A 7,133-nucleotide genomic window follows, 5' to 3' on the forward strand; every position below is an offset into this window, starting at 1 on the left:
AGTTTTGTATAGTGATTTTCTACATGACTTTACTTTGAACAAAATTTTTTGCTTCCACTGAACAACAAACTTTAAAAACACTTGATTGCTAAGGGGCTTCTAGTTTGAGGGATTTGTTCTCTTAAAGGAAATCACAAGACAGGATGATTAATTCAGTCTTGTATTGACAATGAATACTCAAAAATAAGTCTGTAACACATGATCAAGCATTCACTAAATGTTAAATAAATAACAGCTTGTTTATTTCCTTTCTATTTTCCCCTTCATACTTTACTTCTCTTTCATTTCTTCATGCCCATTTTCCTTTGCTAAGATGGCAAAACTTTTCTAGATCTTTGGTCTCAAAATAAAATTCAATAAGTTTCCTCCTTGAACTGCAGTTACTGACTCAAGGCAAATGCAAACTAAGAATAATTATGAGTATCTAAATTTGGCTTCATCAAAATCTTTGGCTCTTCCACAGTCCAGGAAGTTTCTGTATCCACTAGCTTCTATAACATATGAACAGGTACATCTTGGGATACTCTATCATTTAGACATTTGGACTTGCATGCTGATGGTCCTGAGTTGACCTCCCCATAATTGGCAATTTATTCTACTACCTTAGTTCTCTGGACTAGGCTATATTTGATGGCTTTTCATAAATATGTTTTGGTGTTATGAGTTATTCAGCTAACTCTTTGAATATGGTGCAGAGTTTTTCCATAAACTGTTACCACAAAATTTTGGCCATTGGGAAGGAAAAAAAAATCTCTAACTCAAGGAAAGAATGTTTCACACAAACCTTAACAACCACTCAAAAATTATTATTAAAGCAACACCAATTCATCCGTATATATGTTATCATAATCATTGCCATTCTTCAACAGCAGTTTTATGGCTTTATAGGGATAAAAATTCCAGAGCTGTTCAATTAAAGTACATGTGGATTGCTCTCCTTTTTTATATTATCTTTCCTTCCATTTTCTGCTTCTTATTTATTCTTCTATCAGAATTTTCCTCTTTCCCTTTTATCTCCCTTCATTCTAATCATGTTGGAAGGAAGATCAGCTAAAAGGAAGCCAATTAGGTTCAGAAAAGCCTAAGGCAGAGACAGATGTGTCAATGATGGACTCTGATCATGTTATAGTTGAGAAACTGAGTTGTATAAACTGAATGAATAAGGAGGATATTAAAGCTTTGGAGTTGAATGTCATTGTCAAGGAACAGATAAGCTGAGCTGAGAAATGAAGGAAGAAAGCAAGCCCTATGAGGCAAGCATCACTTTTTTCAAGTCTTTCGTCAACTTGAAGATGTGAAGGAGCTTGCTGCTTGTTGGGAAGGATGCCAAGGATGTTTCAGAATGGCCATATCCATTGCAGCACTGTTTGCAATATCCAAGATCTGAAATGTATACAAATACTAGATTTTTTTTCACACAGAGGTGGTGTATAAAAGAAACAAAACAACACAGAGACAATGCCCAGTTAAAAATAAACTGTAGTCTCTGCCAGTGTTTTGGAGCTGTCTCCTGTGAAGTGCTGCCAGGGACTGAACCCAGGGTTCTGCATTTGAACCATGCACTCCAGCTCTTTAACTCATTTCTCTATACCTATATCATATATAATATACATACATATATATTAAGAATGGAAAAGCATGTACTAGCATTTCCCATTTTCTTCCTGAGATTGCCAATTTATGTCTGTCCTTCTGTTTTTGGTTCTATTTGGGGAAGGGAGGGTTTTGGTCACATGGATGGTGCTCAGTTGCTATTTTTATTTTTGGGTTACACCCGGCATTGCACAGGGGTTACTCCTGGCTCATGCACTCAGGAATTACTCCTGGCGGTGCTCAAGTGACTATATGGGATGGCCTCGTGCAAGGCAAACGCTCTACCCACTGTGCTATTGCTCCAGCCCCCACAGTTGCTATTTTTAGCTTTATGCTTAGGAGTGATCCCTGATTTTGGTCAGGGAACCATATGTGGTACTAGGGATGGAACTAAGATGAACTGAATTGGCTACGTGCAAGGTAAGTGTCTTACCTCCTATATTATTATATGACGCTATTTGTGATGTTTTATTGTGGTTGATCACTTTCTTCAAATTAAAGAAAAAGATTTAGATAGTACTTGCAAAAGCACTTACTTTGCACATGGCTGAGGATTTGATCCCCCACATAGTCCCCAGAGCCCTTAAGATGTTAATTATATATTTACACAATTTAAAGTATTTTTTAATGGAAATTTTGTTTGCAATTCTTTTGTCACTTAAAAATATTTTCCACTTATTTCTAACTTGCTTGATTTCTGAGAAATCAACAGTATCTTTTGAAACATGTTCTATGTACATAACACTATTGTACTTTCTGTTTTTAAAATAATTTCTTTGTCTTTCATTTCAACAATTTGGTTATGATGTATCAGAGTATGGATTTCTTTGAATATATTCAATTTAGAGTTTCCTGGGGCTTTTGATTCAAGATGCCAGACTTAAGAATTTTCCAGTAATTATTGCTTCAAATATTTTTTATCAATGCATCCTTTTCTTCTGGGATTCTAATATAAATGTTAAACTTTTTATTATTGTTCCATAGGTTTCTCAGGCTATTGTCAGTTTGAAATCAATCCATTTATCCTTATTGCTTAGAACTCTTCTATCATCTCCAATATTTTTATTCAACAGATTCAGAATGTGTTTTTTTTTCTGCTGTATTTTCCTATATTTTTGACCTATCCATGTAGGTTAAAATAAATAAATAAACAAATGTATTTATTTGCCTAGACTTTCTATTTCTGTTTTATTTATTTCTTGTCTTGTTTTGGGACACACTCTGCTGTGTTCTGGGCTTACTCCTGGTTCTGCACTCAGGGATCACTCCTGGTAGTGCTCAGGGGATGATATCTGATACTGGGGATTGAATACAGGTTGACTGCGTGGAAGGCCAGTGCTCTACCTACTATACTATTGCTTCAGCCCCAACACTTTTTATTTTTTAAAAAGTAAGTTTCAAGAGTACTCAGGGTTGCCTTGTTGGTCTGTCTCTTAATCACTGTTTAAAGACTTTACAGATAGTTCCAATTGCTGGAAGATCCCCTCATTTGTTGATTCTTTTCTCATGTGAACTGAGATTTTCCTGATTATTCAAATGAGGAATACTTTTAAACTGTTTCCCTGACATAGTGAATGGTATGTTATTAGAAACCGGATCTTGTTTAAATCTTGTGGTTAAAAAGTAAACAGAATGTAAAATGAAACTTATCAGTTACAAGGTAGGGGGTGGGGGGGCGGGATGGGAGGTATACTGTGTGGGTTTTTTTTTTTTGGTGGTGGTATATGGGCACTAGTGAAGGGATGGTTGTTTCAGCATTGTATGACTGAGACCTAAGCCTGAAAGCATTGTAATCTTCCACACGGTGATTTAATAAAATAAAATTTTTATTTAAAAAAATAAATCTTGTGGTTAAATCATCAGCTCAGAGGAGAGAGAAGATGGAGGTGTGGCAGCAGGAGCCAGTGCTGGGAAAACAGTGGTAGCTCTCAGTGCTCTGAACAGCGGGCCACCGGGGTCAGAAAATTTTTGCATGAATGAATGTGCTCTTTATTTATTTTTTTGCTGTTTTTTTTAATTTATTTTACTTTTTTATTTTTTTATTCTTTTATTGAATCACCATGTGGAAAGTTACAAAGCTTTCAGGTTTAAGTCTCAGTTATACAATGCTCAAACACCCATCCCTTCACCAGTGCACACATTCCACCACCAAGAATCACAGTATACCTCCCCCTCTCCCCCCCCATCTCCCCAGCCCCCCACCCTGCATGTGTAACTGGTAAATTTCACTTTACTTTCACTTTACTTTGATTAAATTCAATATTTCAACAAAAATTTCACTATTATTGATTTGGAGTTTCTCCCCCCTAAAGTCGACCTTGAATGTGTTCTTTGCATATTCTCTCCCAAAGAGAGTGTCTTTCAAAGCCAGCCTGGAGCGGGACTCCAGAAGACGGTGGTGGCACTGGTGGAGCTACGGCAGCTCCAGTGCTATGGGGAGCTGGCCGTGGTGGCAGTAGAATTTCCATGTGAATGAGTAGTACTCTTTGGGTCCAACCTGGAACCGCTGCAGAGCACCAGCCTGGAGTCAAGGGGGTGCCCGCCATGGGGGTCGGCTTGGGTGGTCCCCATGGCTCACTGCCACCGGGCATTTCCATCACCACTACTCCCCTGAATCATCTTCTATGACTGTTGCTTGTTGGCAGCATTTTTGGAGAAAATAAATTACCTGAGCTCAAGCAGTCTGGAGACCAGAACTGTGGATGGAGGCATGTGCCCCCTGGTCAGGTTCTGCTGGTCTGGTGGCGGTGGACCCAGTCCTGGTCCCGGATATGGCAGCTGCCGCCTCTACCACCACTGGAGCCCAGAGGGTGCAGTGCTGCCAGTGGGTCGACCTGGACTGACTGGGTGAGAGCAACAGCAGCCTGCGGTGCCCTTGGGCTTCCTGACACCCCCAAATCACCTCCATGCCTCCGACTGGACTCTACCAAATTGGGACCAAGTTTTTTTAGAAATTAAACTCTAAAATTTAGGTATGCAGGAGCCACACCCACAAAACACCTCTGGTGCCACCTTATAAGCTTGTTTATTGGTCTTGTTCATAAATACATCTTAAAAGAGATCAGAAAAGCTGAAATCCATCTTTTTGGACCTGTGCATGGCTGAATCAACTGGGGCACATCAGTGGGGGAGGGTTAGCTCAGTACCTACCCAAATAGAGCCCCAGAGCAACTTTCTCCCACAATCCAAAATTGCCACCATGACCTTGGCCAGACCCTAGTGTCTTGGGACAGACCTCACTGAGATATGAATCTGCTAAATATTCCCGTGTGGGTTTTGTGACTGAAATCTCCACACTTTTTTGGAGTCAGGATGGACTACCTCCCCCCACTTCCCTGTACTGCCAGAAGTCCAGACAGTCACATCCACACCCCAAAGCTGCTACCCATTTAAAAAAAATCTACTCCAACTGTACCTTCCTGAATTTCTGACATCTCACATGCTACAATACTGATAAAACAGTAGTAGCACAGCAATTTGGAAAAGGCAACCAACCTCTCAGCAAAGCATAAACACAGAAGGCTTGACCTCAAACAACATCTTACTTATCTCTCATACAAGGACTAAATGTCTCCATGATGAGATAAACAATTTATTGGTCCACTGTTGGAAACCTGCCCCAAGTCCTGGAGAAGATAGTTTGGATAGAGATGGGACTGCCAGGACAATGATAGAAATGATCACTCTGGATAAGATCTGTGCACTGAAAGTGTGGATAAAGGAACCAACATGATAACCTCTCAGTACCTGTATTGCAAACCATAATGCTTAACTGGAGTGAGAATATAGCGGGTAGGGCATTTGCCTTGCACGTGGCTGACCCGAGTTCGATTCCTCCATCCCTCTCAGAAAACCCGGCAAGCTACCGAGAGTATCCTGCTTGCACGGCAGAGCCTGGCAAGCTCCCTGTTGGCGTATTCTATATGCCAAAAACAGTAACAACAAGTCTCAAAATGGAGACGTTACTGGTGCCTGCTCGAGTAAATCGATGAACAACGGGATGACAGTGCTACAGTGCTACAGTTTATAGTTATAATGCTCAAAAGTATAGAGAAAAAGAAAAAAAGTGCCTGCCATAGAGGCAGGGTGGGTGGGGTGGAGGGTGATTAAAGGGAAATTGTACATTGGTGGTGGGAAATCTGCATTGTGGAGGGATGGGTGTTGGAACATTGTGTGGCTGAAGCCCAATCATGAATGGTTTTGTAATGGTCTATCTCATAGTGATTCAATATTCAATAAAGCTAAAAACAAAACAAAGGTCACCTCGGTTTTCAAATTCTTCTCAAGAATTACATCTATTACGTGCATGTGCTACCCAGAAGGTATCAATCATTAGTTCAGTTCTAATTTGTATTTTTGATATCTCTATACATATGAAGCTCAGAGGTGAGGTAAAGAGTTCAGAAACAGTATGAAGTGGTTGATTCGTTCTCTCACTGCTAGTTCTTTGATATTGCTTGTTTCCCTGAATTCCTGGTTTTAGTGCTCTCTGTAGAGGCTCATATTGTGGTTATGCTGCTTTGCTAATAGACATCTACAGCTGTACACATGTTCAGGGCAAAGTAGAGGGTGACCTCAGAGGAAAAAGAGAATTGGGGTACCAGCCTTCCTCAGAAATGCTGTTGCCTTGATTTCCATAGTGATCATGTTAATTGGGATCTAGAGTAGGAGAGAATGGAAAAATACAGATTAAAAAGTTCAGGGAGATAATATTTTCATCACCCATTCTGACTGCTACCTTTTTAAAGTCCTACTGGCTGCTCCTTGAATTCTGTTGAGATTTTATCACTATACTTAGTGGGACAGATGGGATGATATGTAGCTTAATAGATATGAATCTGAACCAGAAAAGGAAACTTACTAGGAACTGAACTAAACATTAAAAATTATTTTATTTTCATATTACTTGAAGTCAAACTCTGTTGGCCACAAATCAGTGCATATAGGATCCTTTTCCTCAACCTTCTTTATCTGTTCTGGAAGTAGTGGAAGAGCAGTGATATAGGCCATTGAGAGAATTCTTTGTGATTATATGCTCTGATGCAGATGTTACAGGATACGTGTGAGTTTGTAGAGCTTAGAAAGATGCTATGTTATACTTACCTGGCAGGGGAGATATCATGATCATGAGGGTGGTTTTCCCAGGATGAGGCTTATCCATTGCACTCCAGATATGCGGACCCTTGCAATTTCCCCAAAGGTGGAAAACTCAACTGCATAATTTGTGGTAGTGGAGGACTGTCTTCATGCTCTCCTCTGAGGGAAAATAAAAAGATGACATGTTACTCGGGCAGAGAAGAGATACAGGTCCAGGGAAGTCAAATTTGTTGACCTGAGTTTTGAGGAATAAGTAGCAACTGAGCAAGGAAAAGGATGGGAAGAAGCGAACTATATATAGTGGTAGAAAAACATGAATGAATAGGCTTGCTTCCAGGACTCACTGTGGGTGAGGCCACATATGTTATGTAGAAAAGATGAGAAGTGCTATCTAGAGGCCAACCATGTGGATTGTGGTGCTGATAATGATGTTTCACGATTAT

General features: G+C 39.9%; 1 non-coding gene across 1 annotated transcript; it reads left to right on the forward strand.

Annotated features, from left to right (window-relative positions):
• Positions 1-6,688: 6,688 nt before the first annotated feature.
• On the forward strand, positions 6,689-6,852 carry LOC129400553 (U1 spliceosomal RNA). Its single transcript, XR_008627775.1, has one exon. It is a non-coding gene; the product is annotated as a U1 spliceosomal RNA (small nuclear RNA).
• Positions 6,853-7,133: the final 281 nt, after the last annotated feature.

The sequence above is a fragment of the Sorex araneus genome, chromosome X (genome assembly GCF_027595985.1).
Source record: "Sorex araneus isolate mSorAra2 chromosome X, mSorAra2.pri, whole genome shotgun sequence".
NCBI classification, from domain to species: domain Eukaryota; kingdom Metazoa; phylum Chordata; class Mammalia; order Eulipotyphla; family Soricidae; genus Sorex; species Sorex araneus.